The following is a 15,853-nucleotide window of genomic DNA, read 5'->3' on the forward strand; positions in this document are numbered from 1 at the left end:
TTTCTCCTCCATTTATTGGCTATTTATTTAGCACTTAAAAAAACAGCATTTGACACAAAGTTAAATCACTAAGATTGTACAATAAAAGCAGATGAAACTAGTAAAAGGCACTTAAAATAGCTAAAGACTTAAATGCCAGGGAATTAAAGTGGGTCATTTATTTTTATATTTACCCACCGTTTATTAATTTTTAACCACAATCAGTCCACAAACATATATTTTTGTTTCATTATGTGAACAATAATGCATTTAAATGTGTGTAGAATAATTCAATGTGTCTTTGCATGGTACATAGTATTCAGGAAATGCATTTATGAACCCATTTATTGGCTGATTTCAGATTAATATAATGATGAGTAATGGGTGAACCAATTCATTTAATCGTGAATCCAAGTTACTATCTTGATTTTATGTTGAATTCTTAGCTACATTTCATCGCTCACTCAACTCAACTAGCAGTTGAAAACAACAGCAGTTGACACAAAGTTCTGTATAAAAACATATGACACAAAAAACAGTTAAAAACACAAGGATAATACAATAAAAAGCAAGTAAAAGTCTCTAAAAAAGTTAAAATCCAGGGAATAAAAGTGTGTTTTAAGACGAGTCATTTGTCTCTTATTTTTAATTAATGTATTGTTCATTCATTCATTTTCTACCGCTTTATCCGTTATGAGGGTCACGGGGAAAATGGAGCCTATCCCAGTTTCATTGGGTGAGAGGCAGGGGACACCCTGGACAGAACCAGTCTGTCGCAGGGCACACAAAGACGGACAACCATTCACACACACACACACTCATACCTATTATATTTTATTTAATGAACCTCTTTTGAATTCCATTCATATTATTTCATTTGTATATTTTATAATCTGTGATGCCACCGCAACAAATGCCTCTCTTGTGTTCATAATACTATCAATAAAGGTTTTCAAACTATTGTTATATTTACCCACAACATATTTATTTTTGATCACTATCATTCCACAAACAGATGTTTTTTTTGCTTCATTAAGTGAAGTAGTGCATGTAAAAAGTGTCTACAATCATTTATTTAATGATTTAAGACCAGGTCAATGGATTGTTATCTTTCTTTTCTAATAAAGAAACTTGTGTTGTAAACACAGATTATAGGATTGTTTTGTGGTGTCAGCACAGAATGAAAGACTGAAATAAGATAACACACAAAAACCGAACCAAGCAACAAGGCGGCTATTGTGTAGGGCCATCGGTGTGTGATCGATATTGTCATTACTTTATTTGAAGTACACAGTGAGCGACTTTCCATGTTTACAACTAATATAATACTGTTTTTTTTCTCCATTCATGAATTTATTTAAGTGATCACAATAAAAGACGAGTTGCTTGGCTTTTTAATGCTCAATTTTCCAACAACGGGATTCATATATTTTCCTGTTTTGTTTCCTTATTTAATATTAATTACCTTCCCCTAGATCAGCCGAACCATATTTCAGTTTCCAACACGCGTCATCATTTGTCACAGAATGTCCGGAGAATGTATGCGTGTACAGTCCGAAGGATCCTTATCTTCTTCCTCTGCTTATTCCGACTCCCTCCCCCTCGCTCTGCTCGCTGTCAGCCATTTGCATTTATTTGCATGATTTTTACAACAAGCGTATCCTTTGTTCTGTTGACGCTGTGCTGGAAACCCTCCCATTGCAGAGCTATTATGCAGCTTCACCTTCAGTTTTAATTCAAAATTACATGCAAGAAATTCCCACAAATCTTCGTGTGACGCCGGATCCTAATATAGAACAAACACACGTGTGTGTTCTCGCTCATCTCTGTAGCTTCCTGCTATTGCTAAGAGGCAATATATTTCAGGGGGGAAAGGATTGCATCCAAGCATGAAATATGGCCGGCAGAATAAAGACAGGAAATATTATAGATGGGAAATAAATAATTGACTCTAAAATTCCTTCCTCGCATCAATAATGTATCATTCCAGTTGGAATTACCGGCTGAAACCTAAACCTGAGAATTCAGATTTATCGACTCATTTATGTGCGATTAAGGTTCGTCATTTACTGCCAAGTCATCGCTTTGTCTGGTTTGTTGACTTACTTTCGCCCCGGAGAAACCATGTCTATTAATTGCGGCGATGGAACTCTGATTATGCAAAAAAGAAGAAAAACCTCGCGAGACAAACAGTTTGCGTGCTCGACTTCAAACTAGATGCAAATGCTTATCATGGAAGTGTAAGTGCTTTTGTTTTGCCGGTAATGAGAAAAATGCTAATGCTCAAGAAAAAAAAAAGATAAGTACACTGAATGGATAATCACGGTCGTCATCGCAGATAGTCGAACGTCGTGGCAGTCCAGGAGGAAGAGCTCGGAATCTGGATTAAATCTCTTGATTATACTCATCTTCATTCATAATACAGTCGCGCATGCATATATACATCCAGCTCCTTTTGACCTCCGACACACTTGCAATCCTCGACTCTTAGCTGACGTGGAGGACGTCAAGTTATATTCATGCGATGAAAAGACCCTTTTGAAGCGTCTTTATTAAAGAGACACAAAGTTCTCAATTAAAGCTTCAAAATTGGAACATGGAAATGAAAATAACTTAGATTTGTAGGCTAGGAATTATTAATAAATATTGTTAATTCAATGTTAAGGGATTCGTTCTGAAATATAACCAAACATTGGCAGGTGTGGCCTCTAACAGTCCGTGAGATATTTAAAACACGTATAGAAATCACTTATATAATCTCTATTGTATTTATTATTACTGTTTAAAAAGGTGTTTTATTCTGAAAGAACATCTTAATTCTGGAGAAAATACAATAGCCTGTGGCTCTTGACACAGAAGGTTGCTAATTTCAGTGACGTTTACTTAAAATATATGTCTGTGAACTGGCGAAAATTAGTAATTTGTTACAGAGAACCCAACCCAATTGCTATTTTATTTTAATGGATGAACATATCGCTGATATTAAACCAATCTTTGGTGCAAAAAAAAGGCTCCTTAGAAGTAACTTTAGGGCTATTAAAGGTGCTTGTATTTTTAAAAGAAGATATTGAAACGCCATTGGAAAATAAATTAACTAATAATGTTAACCACTTTCACCCACATGTACAGCTTCCCTGAATAAACAAGACCATTCATGAACCAGATTAATATTCAGGTTGATGCTTTGGCAACAAAAAAAAACATCATGTGTGTTAAGATTGTCACTGAAGCGAACACTTGTTCTGCCCAATGTACTGACATAAAGAATTGAAAAATCAATTTCTGTTCTAGGTTTTCTTGTATATATTTGCTGAATTTAAAGGAAATGTAATAAAAAAAAATATTTTATGTCCAAGTTGTTTAATACAAATTTACTTTTTTAAAAGCTATATCTTTTGTTGGACTATATGCGTGATTACACACGTTATATTTTCTTAAACCTAAATATTAATAAAAGATAATTAAGGTCGACGAGCGCTTAAAACAATCCACCTAAACTGATTTGTTTATTCTTGTAATAAGCTTTCCAGGAGTTTTAAAATTGGTGATGAGTCAAAGTGCAGCGTTTGTTTCTATACTGTGTGAAAGCGTGGCACCCACTGATAATCATCTCAATTATTAAAAATGCACACATACAGTCAATCTCTGACTGGGTAAATAAAGAAAAAAACTTCAGATGATTGTCGATAATAAATGTCGGAAATGGGCTTATTAACTCCTTTCGCTCTGAGGGAGACAAAATGTCACGGATCACCGTGATTTGAGGTTTAATTGAAAGTGGAGTTTGTCTCACACACTCGAAATAGCGATAAGGGCAAAAGGCTAATTACAGTTATCATATAGATTTTCACGGCGGGATAATGAAGATGTTAGAATCCCGCTCGTGGCTGTTGTGTGTGTTTCTGTGATAATGAAGAGAAGCTTTTTTTTTTTTTTTTTCTCTCGACTTATGTGCGGAACCACAGGGCAGAGACCGGGGTCAGCAGACCTCATAGCGTCCCCCATCACGTCACCTGAGCTCCTTCAAACCCAGTGACTCTCCTCTGGACCGCTGCTAGAAATCTCTTCATCCAACACACATATAACACATTAGATCTGCTACTTTAACTAAGATAACGTTTTATAATTTACATTATTTTAAGGTTAAATGTCCATCTCTAGTGTGACATTGTGGGTAACAACTTGGGAAAAAAAACCTTTTTAACTTTGGTTCATCAAAGATTTTAAAAGATCCGGATAAGTTGAGTTATCTTGAGGGAAAAATGGACTATAAGATGGATAAATTGGTTAAGAAAAAGCTGAGCCAAAAGGCAAAGCTCTGTATTCAAATACAATTCCAATTCTTGACGATCAACCCAATAATATTAAGTGATATTCTTATTTTGTTCTTGTGTTGTTCTTGTATCTTACCTCACGTCGGCGCGTCAGAGATCGGAATCCTCCAAACTTGTCGCCGTCCTTCATCGTCCAGTGATCCATCATGATGCCGGATGTCCATCTCTACAGCGAGAGAAGAGAAGCGGCTTTTAATGACCTTCAACTACCCTTGAAGAATTGAATTTTGATGACCGGCTTTGGTGTAACTTAGGACAAAATCATGGCAGCATGGTCTCAGAAAACAAGTATAATAAAGACACACTTTTTATACACAGAAGGCGATTCATTTGAGTTTTCTCTCTCATTTAATCTAAGGTTTAGTGTTTATTATAACCAAGAGTCTCATCTTAACCAACCCTTCATTGGTTTACAACATGATTGATGTTCAAGAAGCTAACGCTAGGTCGCCACGTTGTTCTTAAACCTCATCTTAACCCTGACCTGTAGCGGCTGCTGCAGAAAAAAAAAGTGAAAAGGTCAAAGGTCATGTCTCTTGGCAGGTTTGAAATGATGGTCACCAGAAGTAACTGATCCATGTAAAAGACGAACAGCCACGAGGGTATTGGGTTTATTGTAAAAAAAAAAAAATGCTGTTGGAAGAAAAAAAAAACAGAAGCAATTTGGTGCTATTTTTATATACGGCAGTTTTAAGAGGCACAAATAAACCACACACTCCATCTTTGATCGTTTCAGCTTTATTTTCATGATAGGCATCAATTACAAATCTCAACAGTCAGTACTTTAAGATTTTTACAGTCTTCTGTGTGTATGTAGTATATGGCGTCCTGCATCACCCACTCAATTCATCCTGTGTGGTGGGGGGCGAGTCCATGTGTGTGTGTGTGTGGGTAGGGGGGGTACAGGGGGTCTCCACCACCACTTTCTGTGCCAACCAATCGCCGCCCTCGCAATCCAATCATTTACACGTGGTCAGAGCTAAATCCTTACATTAAAAAGTGCAAGTCATAAAAACACGCTTTCTTGGTTTATACTTCAGTGTCTTGTAGTGTTTCATTATTCAAATCGGAGGTCTACCCTGCCACCCGCACCCCACCACCACCACCACCACCACCGCCGACCCCTCACTGCTGCCGCTCTCATTTCCTCCTGGTAACAATCCATTAGCGGACCGCGGGCTCCAACACACGGCCGTTTAATTATTCTCCCTTTCTTTTCTTTTTTCTTTTTTTTGGCAGCACGCCTGCAACACTCATCACAGCGGCCACGACTGATACATTGTATACATGCTCCATATACGACAAAACAAGACCACGCGGCGAGAACACACACACACACACGGTTATATTTCACACACTTGTATGATGGGAATGCTTTGAAATGCATTTGAACATCCTTGTTCTCTAATTGCAACAGCATTCAAACGCTTTTCTAAACTAGTGGAGCGTGTGTGGCCCTAAAAAAAAAAAAGGAAAAAAAAGAAAGGATGATCATGAGGCATGTGTGTGTGTGTGTGTGTGTGTGTGTGTGTCTGATTCCTCTTGAATAATTTCCTGCATATTCTTCTTCATTCTTTGCCTCTGGAGCAATACAGGATGAAAGAGAATGCTAATGCTGTGGCTGTATCTCACTATGCAATGTGTGTGTGTGTGTGTGTGTGTGTGTGTGAGTGTGTGTGTGCGCGCCACCTAGCTAAGCACATTTATGATAATTAACAGATAGAGGCGGTTAGCAAGTAAACGTGCGCAGCCGAGAGAGTGAGTAAGAAGGAAGATGAAAAGCGATACGGAGAACAGTATATAAGTGCTGATCTGATCGACATAAATTGGATTCTTCCTCTTGTGTTTCGAGCTCAAATTAATAACTCGCTGAGCCGCAATTAAAACCTTTCGAATCGTCGGCTTTACATTTTGTGAATGGCGAACGGCGGCGGGATCATAATTATAATTGAAAGATGGGAGTCGACTATTAAATGTTAAATCACCAGCCGATCGCCATTTTGGGTCAAAAGTGACATAACAAAAATGAAAAAATGAAACTATATATTAACATTTAATTAATATCGTGCTTTACACATTGGTGGGAAGTTCCTTTAAGGTTCATTTTGTACATAATAAAAAAAAGGTCATATCACGTTCCTGTCGTAATTGTATTCACGTCAAAATCAGGGCAACGTGTTTGATTGGGAAAGAAAAAATGGCCGAACGAAAGAGTATTTAGTCCGTGCCGGCTTTAATACGCTGTAGCGCCTTAATAAACGGCGTGTATTGCGAAGCCAAACACGGGGCCCGATCTCACCGGCGACAGTAATCGAGGGCATTAATGCATGCAGATGAAATGCTCAGCATGCGTAGCCCCGGCGACGACAGTAATTGAATAATTGACTTCGGTCCCGTCGATGCCACCGCGTCTGCGAGCGCGTGCGCCGCGTTAATGTGTACGCGATGCCAGCGGACATTTTAGGTCTACCCTCCTTACACTCTCACGACTGCCAAACGCCTTAAGATGGTGGCACCTTGAGGCAGAGAGAGACTCATCGAGGAGCCAATGGTTCCCCCCCCCTCCAGCCCCCACACACACTCTCACCCCTTTTCCATTCCACCTCAGGTCCTCACGACAACACAGGACAGGCTCCCCTTCTTACCCTTAACCCCCCTTCTTTGGTGATAAATATTTAATTTTCCACTCTGTAATAAGGATATTAGGCAAGTACACCCCAGCACTGGAGTCTATGTACAGTCCTCTCTCATCAAATTTACATAAAAGGGCCAGATGCTAATGCGGGCGACCACTCCTCGCTATTCTATATACGCATCCTCCAGTCACAGAAACCCCCCCACGGATGATTTAATTGGTGACCCCCCTTATAGATTCGCCGCATGCAAATTTTAGGCCGCGATTCGCCCTGGTTTTGAAAAAATAACGCGGCCACTTTAATTTGAACAGCCTGTATCTTTAATTAAAACGGCTTGAAATTCCTTCTTCTTTTTTTTTAATGAAGATTTTCAGAGAGATTAATTTGGAATTAAGCGTTAATCCTTAATTCGACTCATTTTAATGGAATTAAATTCAGATGGTAACAAAGGATTTTACGTTTTCCATGCCTGTATATAAGATGGTTTCGGTTGTTTATCAAGCGTCCAACGAGGTCCTGATATATTTATAAATCAAACCCTCATTTACATTAACATCAATGTGTTTCTTTTTAATAACCCTGGTTACTTAAATCAAAAATTATTAAAGTAGGGGTAACAATTACATTATATAGTTGAAAAAAATGACCTAAAAAAAAGATAATCAACCAAATATGAATGAATGAATGAGATGATGCGAGAGAAATAAAGCTATAGTGTGTGTGTGTGTGTGTGTGTGTGTGTGTGTGTGTGTGTGTGTGTGTGTGTGTGTGTGTGTCATCACTCTTACTGTAATAGCAGAGTAACGACACAAACAGGACGTGGAAAACACATGAAGTAAACACCCATACGTGCCTCCTATGTCTGCAATTAACAAAGCATGAATAATGCAGCGGCAAAAAAAGAAAAAGAATGTATTATTTACACCCTTTCATCTCGGAGGGCGATTCAAAGAATATTTCAGACGCAATTATACTAATTTATTTATACGGAATATTATTTACATAATATGAAGTCAGCAGAGCAAGAGACGTGGCCGAAGACAGTCGACGTTGTCAAACAGTTTGATGGTTATGTTGAAGCTTCAGATGTCATGATGGTATGTATAGAGGTATGAACTACTTCAATGCATGGAAGGGTTGTGTAGACGTGTTGAACTACGTTTTACTTTATTTGCTATTATGTAAGAACTTGTTTTGTGTAATAATGTGCTTTTTTTTTAGCTCCATATATCATTAGATGGGCTTCTACTATAACATAAGTGACATTTGTCAAATGTGTTTAAGTTAAAAGCAATAATCTACAGGACAGGAAGGAAAAAAGTACTTTCTTATTCAAAAGTTTTGCTTCTTTTAAACGTTTTCTCGGACTGGTCATGTGACTAAGTCATATTGTGCGGAAAAAAATTGCCGCAAAATAAAGCGATATTTCCGTCAAAACGTGTATCTTACGCCACAAGAAGAAAAAAATATGCCATTTAATTTGGCAGTCAAGTACAATGCTAAAAAAAGGTTAGCACGGGTCTTCCAAGTATGGTCATGTGACCAAGTCCGCTTTGACGTGCAAATGTCGGCAAAACGAAAGTGATATTTGTAAAGGTTTTCAGCTTTAATTGTTATCATGAAACGATATTTTCTCGCGCTAAACGAAACAAAGCAGTGATCAAGTATGATGCTAGTTTAGCTTTTGTTAACGCCTATCACAAAATAAAAACAAATGAGTAAAAGAAAAGAAAACCCTCTAATAAAAGAAACGTTTTGCTTTTGCTAACATGTAGCTTGAAAGTTTTCCTAGACTTATTAAGTGACTATGTCCTTCTTTGGCAGTTTATAATGGAAATAATCGTTTTTTTCAAAGATTATATGTGATATTTGAAATAAATTTTAGGCTTTAAGACTTTATGTTAAGTCACTTTTTAAGCCATTTTTTCGGACTCGCCATGTGAGTCGTGTACGTCCTCTTTTACTCTGTTATAGAAGAAAATAAATGCTTGCAGTTTTTGTTGTAAGTTGTGGGAAAAGGAATCCGATTCCACTGTCGTCAAAAGTACGATGCTAAGAAAGGTTAGCATAGGTAGACAATCTATGGCAAAACAATTAAATTGAACTGAACTTAAGTGTCAAAACCTTTAACGATATATGAGAAACTGGTGTTTCTAATCTGTTATTACTTTGTTAATACCAACTGGATGTCAATTCAAAGGCTATTGGAAAGTTATGTCTGAACACGAGAAGTCCTGGGACTTGTTTCCTCCAATAAAGGACTGCTCGGGTATTTTGGTTCTGTTGGAACCATTACCACAGCACCGAGCGTGATCTCAACTACGCGACTTGTGGAACGAACGTGTTAGGGGGGGAAGCACAAAGACAGAGGGTATCATGTGGGAAACACGTCAAAGCCGAAGGGGAGTGAGCGTACAGCGTGGCGGAGCACAGCATGCCCGCTGATCCCTACAAGTCGCTCAAGTGGCCATGCATGATGTCATTAAAAAGGGCCTAACCAGCGCATTCCTCTGTGGATTAATTCAGCAGGTTTGTTTTGGGGTGTGTGGGGGTGTGGATCTGTTTTGGGGTGAAAGTTGGTGGTATCGTTTACCCCTTGAGGACGTCGAACAATCCTCGAAAATGAACCGAGATATGAATATGTAAAGCGGGACGAACCAGGAAGCCGTCCTGCGCTAGCTTGCTGTGATCTCACCTACCGTTGCCGTGGCGACACCAACTATAGGGAAAAGCCTCATCGCCTGTGCGCATGCGTGTGTGTGTGTGTGTGTGATGGTGACAGAAGCTGTGGGAAGAGAGAGAGAGAGAGAGAGGGAGAGAGAGAGAGGGGAAGGCCTGCAGAAATTCACTTAAGGTTTATGCCCCATTCTCATCCCCTTTTTATCAGGGTTGAAAATAAGAAACAGCCCTTTCAATTATCCAGATAGTCAAATCAAGCGGCTGCAGCTATTACATTTGTTCGCGCTCCAGTCGGCCAAGACACGCCGGAGAACGGGGTTCACGATTCGCACCGACTAGAGGTAAAACAAATGTTCCGTTGTGTAAAGAAAGACACACAAGGTTCTTAAAAAGAAACTCCCTCCCGTGGACCAAATAAACTAGTACCAGCTGGTTATGTTGAATTATATTAGCGACGAAGAGCTAACTCTAGACTAAAAAAAAGGGGGTCATCTGCTCATCAAGGGGGCGGCGGCGGTGGCCTAGGCATCGCACCGAAGCCATGAATGCACTGAATTCATTACCCCTGGTGCACAGATGGCGTCTGGCCGCCTCTGTCTCAAGTTCAAGTTCACGTCCAGGAGACGCACACATACTGCCGGGGAAGAAGGCAACCTGGGAGACGTGGGCCCAAGCCAGACGGGCAGACGTTTGTTGGGCTGAGACAAAGCTATTGTTCCCTTTCATCAGCGTGATGTTATGGCCTGGCTGGCTAGTTAATCACAGAGACGACGGGGCGATGATGCAAACCCACATGGACACCTCGAGACCGACGCGCTTGTTGTTTGTGCTAGTGGGCGCTAACCGTTGTAGCATAGTTGACGAAAAAACCTTGATCAACCTCTGGCACTTTTGGTCTTCATCTATCAAGATGTTCTGATGTAAAAATAACACGAAAGATTGTGTACAATCAATGCAAAGCTTTCAATTTATGGGAAAAAAAAGTTGCTAATGTAGCTTCCCGCTAATGTTCAAATTTTGAAAAAGGATCACTCGATTAACTTGTCAATATTAAAGGACCAACTTCAATCACTTAAAACAAGGGAGTCGAAACCAATCACGAATCATACACAGTGCCAAACATAATACATAACTCTATGTCCGTCTTCTTAAACTATAAGCGGCTAATTTTAGCATCTCAGATGGTTTATCACCATCTTCTGGGTCATGATACTTAAAGCTTAAGCTTAAAGCAGAAAAACATGTTTTACTTTAACTTTCCTGTATGTCTCTAAATTGTTTTTAGGCCTTATTTAATGAATTGGCTGGCCCAATTTGGCCCCAGGGCCTTGAGTTTGTTCCGTGTGTTTTAGGATATTGATCATGTTATTGCTTCTTTTTGATTTAAGGTTTTTTTTTAAGCTCTAAACATACTTTTCTTGCTTATGTATAAAATAATGTCGACTATCATCCAAAATAGGTACATATGGAGATTGCATGGGATCAGATACAGGGGCTCTACTCTGTCAATCAAAATGCCAAACGCATACATGTCACACAGACAAGTCCAACGTGCCCTTTGCAGCCGAGACTGATATGAAGTCCACTCATATAAAAACATGCTGATTGCCTATTCGATGAATACAAAAACACCTTCCACGGTCGCCATGGTTTTCTTTCCCCGACACAATCACGTGACCAAAAAATGGCCACAGCGGTAGAGCTGCATGTGTGAAGGAGGAGAGAGTCTTGAAAGAGCAGCTGGATTGGCAACACCCCTTTTTTGCATGCATAGGCAAATGACATGCTGATATTTACATTAATATGGAGATGGGGAAACAAACAGCAGGTCTTCTTAGGTAGCATTCAACGCTTGAATCGAGCGATTTATGAAAAAAGACTAGCAAAGCATTTCCAGCATTATAGGGGAAAAGGTCACATCTTTTTTTTGCGTTTATACAACTACCCTTTCTTTATAAAAGTGAAGCATTATGATGCATGAATAAATTACACTCATGCTATAAATATATATTATTTATAAATTAAAAAAGATAAAAATCTAAATGTTGTTGTTTATATTGTGTTGCTACTCAGAAGCAAATGTCACAGTAGAATTAAGCTGCAATATTTGAAGTGACTAGTGTAGATTTTAGCATTAAACCATAGAATATTTCTTTATAAATCGATATATTCTTTAAAAAAAAAAAGCTAGCAAACTAAGCATCATCTTTTAAAATAAAATATTAAAACAATGTTTTTTTTATAATCTTGTAAAAAACAACAACATTTAAATCAATATAAATTAAATGTGTTCCATTTTCATACAAGTCTAAAACCAAGATTAAAAAAATAAGAATGAAGTTGATTAAAAATAATGCGTTATATTATCTTCTTATTGTCATGAAATCGAGCGTCACTCTCACAGCCCAAGTTCAAAACCCAAGCTGTCAGCCATTCAAATGAGCCAGACTCCCTTAAGCTCCCACTATCTGCTAATTCTCGCCAGAGTGGGGCCACGCAGGATTACACAGCCACGCAGCACATCCCCTTTTCACGTTCATAAAGCCCACTCTGTTTTAAGATAATGACCCCACCTTCTCATTATCTGCCAAAGCCACGGCCACGACATTACGCATTCAGGACCGTTAGTTTTTTTTGGGGAGCGCGGCGTCGGCTGAAAGCTGGGAAAACGTCGCCTCTTTCTTTGGGGATGCAGATGAGTCTGGGTGCACTTGACGTCTTTTCATGACCCCTGTCGCCCCCTTTCCTCCCCCCCCCTTATGTCCCCCCCCCCACCTCTCTCTCCTCCTAGCCCTTCCAGGTCCTCACGGCGCTGTCTGTCATATTAGGGCCTGGGCATGGCATTGCCACTTGCCCCACCGAGCGTGGGAATGGGATCGTCCACTCGTTCACATCTCCTGCACTGCGGTTAACGGAATCAATTAAGCGACCCCCCCTTTTTACACCCCCAATGTCCCAATCCCCTCTCTCCCCTCCTCTGGGCTCCCTCTTCTGCCACCACCCTCCCTCGAATAACCCCTCTCTCCCTAACACACACACACACACACACACTTTTTTTGTCACTTCACTATACATCCTAATTATTGCCTTTTTCCACATAATATATAGAATTAAATAAACAATACAAAATAAATAAAAAGAATAGCTTTTGACCATTAAAAAAAAGTTAATAAATATGAATTTAAATATGAATTATATTGCTCCACGATGAGTTTGGAAGTAGTTTTTACTTTCGGTTATCTAGCTTTATGACGAGCAGAACACTCATACAGCTAGATAACCAAAGATAACAACCAACTCCTTCTTCTTCTTCTTCTTCTTCTTCTTTTCCTCCTGGAGTTAATCCACACAAGCTTCAGGTTTCCAAGTCCCCCATCATTTAAAAAAAAAACTTTAAAAGCAATACTTTATTCTCCTCAATCAAACCGTATAATTCCACATCTTTATGCGCGTATTAAAAAAAAAATAACGCCGTCATCCTCAAAAAAAAGAAAAAAAAAGCGGAGCACATATATAATCCCATATTCACTTGACATTAACGCACATGAGTGGAAGCAGTTTTCGTTGAAAATCGCGGGTAAAAAAAAAAAGAAAAGTGCAGCCATCCTTGCACACGGGGCCCTCATCTGCGATGCAAATAGATTCAATCCCCACAAAAGGCTCTTGCGCGTCTATGGAGTCGTGGTGGTAGCGGCGGCGCTCGAGATCCTGCGTGGCCAGCGGAGGAGAAGAAACTGTGGAAGAAGGGAAATCCGGTTTCCCGTTGCAAAGAAAAAAAAAGAAGAAGGACGCAGGGGGGAATAACGACGCGATTGTTTTTTTTCTTTTTCTTTTTTTTGGAGTCAAGTTGTTCGATCACATCCCATAAAAGAGTGAAGGTGCGCATCCTGGTCCTTCCTGGAGAAACAGCGAGGTGGAATGAAAGGGGGGGTGGAGGGAGGGTGGCCGAAATATGGACCAACCCCGGTGGGGTCAAAGGCCTCTGACCACGACGATGTAACGGAGGTGATGTCATGAAAAAAAAAAAAAATCGCGAATGCATCCCCCTCTCTCCTCCTCATCCTCCTTCTTCTTCTTCCTCCCTTCCTCATCCACGCACATCTCCATCCACAGCGATGCTGCTCCGCTATGTCGCCTCCACACACACACACACACACACACACACACACGACAATAGACGAAAAAAGCACCAGCGATTATTAAAGCTAAAAAAAGAAACGCGATCTCAAAAAAGATGGGGACGCAGGATCGGCAGCATCAGCATCCACGTTTAAAGCCGCGCTTTACCGTCGGAAAAAAAAAAAATCCTGTCCCTGGATTCTGAAGTGTGTGTTTGTCGCATCCAGGTGTCGGCTCTATCTATGGCGGTTTCCATCACCCGTGTGTTCACCCACTCGTGTTTTTTTTGTTTTTTTATCGACTGGAATGTTAAGAGTTAGATGCTCGGGACATGTGGGTCAACGTCTTTGTAAGTGCGCCAGGCGGTCACATGTGATGGATCATGCGCAGGAGCGTGCACATGCAGGTCATACTTCTTCTTTTTTTTTTTACTATAAGCAACGTCACTAAAAAGAGAATATTTTTTTAAAAAAGAAGTGTTTATGTGGGATAGATTTAAAGCAAATATTCCGCGCTTGCATCACGTGAGATGTTTTTTTTTAATTCTTCTGAGGTGTCCCATTTAAGTTTACGCTGGTTCCGGTGGTGGGCGGAGCCAAAGAAATGGGGCTTAATTGGGCAAACCGAGGCCTCAATTAGACTCCAAAGATCACTCTTTTTTTTTTTTTAAATAAGTGAAATACTTTTTGGATTTAAAAATGGAAACCAAAATTGACTTCCTTAAGCAATAATCCAAGACATTTATCTCATATTTAAAGAGACAATCTCTTAAATCGAATGAACAAAAAAGTACATTTAATCCAAGTTTAGGTGTCGTTTTTTGAAGATGATGAATGACTGAATGAAGTCAGTTTTTGTGATGGAGGTGGTGGAACAATGAGACCAGCCTGATGAGATCATTATGACGCTAATTAAAGTGAAGGAGGCTTCAGGGAGGGCCTCTCATCGCAGGCCACATGCGTTGGGTGAGTTCGCTCCCAAGCAAAAAGGCAAAAAAAAAGTCAAAGGAAAATATGACTTTTTTTGCTCAAGAACTTAACTTAAAGATGCAACATTGCTTTATAAATATAAAGAGCAAATAGTTCTTATTCATTACTATTAAAAATGATCTTAATCTTGAATACATTTCACTTTTAAATATACATGTTAAGTCAAAAAGTCATGAGTCAGGGGACATATAATCATATAAATCAACTTTTACATCACACACTCGACTTTTACGAAACAAAAATCCAGCTCCAAAGTTCGACTTACTTCACACAAACTGGTGCGTCTCGACCGACCGGAGGAGCGTCCCAAACCCCCGCAGAAAGCAGCGTTGTCCTCCGTGCGCACGGTGAGGAGGACGAGAGTACGATTCCCTCAAATATCCCAGCCGTGTGCTCTAAGGTGGGTGGTGGGTGGTGGTGGACGGATGGATGGTGGTGGTGAGGGGCGGGAGTCGCTGCCACACTGACTGAAGCCCCTCGCAGTATCCCAGCGATGGACGGAGAGGAGAGAACAACTTTCCCATCGGCACAACACTAGAAAAGTGGACGCACTGTTGAGTTCTCGGCAAGTTTTTTTTCCTCCTCCACGTTGGACGAGGAGGAGAGGAGGGGTGACGATGGTGATGATGGGGAGGAGGAGGAGGAGGGAGAGGAGAGGAGGGGGGTGAGGTGTTGGGTGAGGAGGAGGGAGGGAGGTTGGATTTAAAGTCCATCCTTCTGTGCGAGGAGAGGACGTGCTCGGAAATTCAAAGTTCCATTGGGGTTCTTTTGTTGCGAGCACGGACTGAGGCAGCATTGTTTTGTGGCGTGGACCTTCTCTCCCCCCTTCTCTCTCCCCCCTCAGTACACCCTCCCTCCCAAGCCCTCTTTGACCAGGTTACGAAGTGAGTTGGGCGGTAATGAATTTGCTGCAGGCGCATCGCTAACACACTTTGACAAACGGAACGCGTTTACAGCTTCCAGACAGAAGGAAAGAGGATCACTTGAAACATGCGATCGCCCAAACAAAAAAGTCCAGAATGAGGTCACTCATGAGAAAAGACACAAATCCTCCTAAGCGCCACACACTCCCACAGTAACACAACTTTTCATAACACGTATATATAAAGCCTGGGTG

General features: G+C 40.3%; 1 long non-coding RNA gene across 1 annotated transcript in view; it reads right to left on the reverse strand.

The window, feature by feature from the left end:
* The window catches only part of LOC148088110 (uncharacterized), a 38,354-nt gene extending 23,081 nt beyond the window's left edge, over positions 1–15,273 (reverse strand). Inside the window, exons 1-2 of the long non-coding RNA XR_015711596.1 lie at positions 15,002–15,273; positions 4,390–4,479 (exon numbers count right to left, since the gene is read on the reverse strand). This is a non-coding gene — a long non-coding RNA (uncharacterized LOC148088110). The remainder of the gene's footprint in view (positions 1–4,389; positions 4,480–15,001) is intronic.
* Positions 15,274–15,853: the final 580 nt, after the last annotated feature.

This window comes from Callionymus lyra, chromosome 1, assembly GCF_982586985.1.
Source record: "Callionymus lyra chromosome 1, fCalLyr1.hap1.1, whole genome shotgun sequence".
NCBI lineage: Eukaryota > Metazoa > Chordata > Actinopteri > Syngnathiformes > Callionymidae > Callionymus > Callionymus lyra.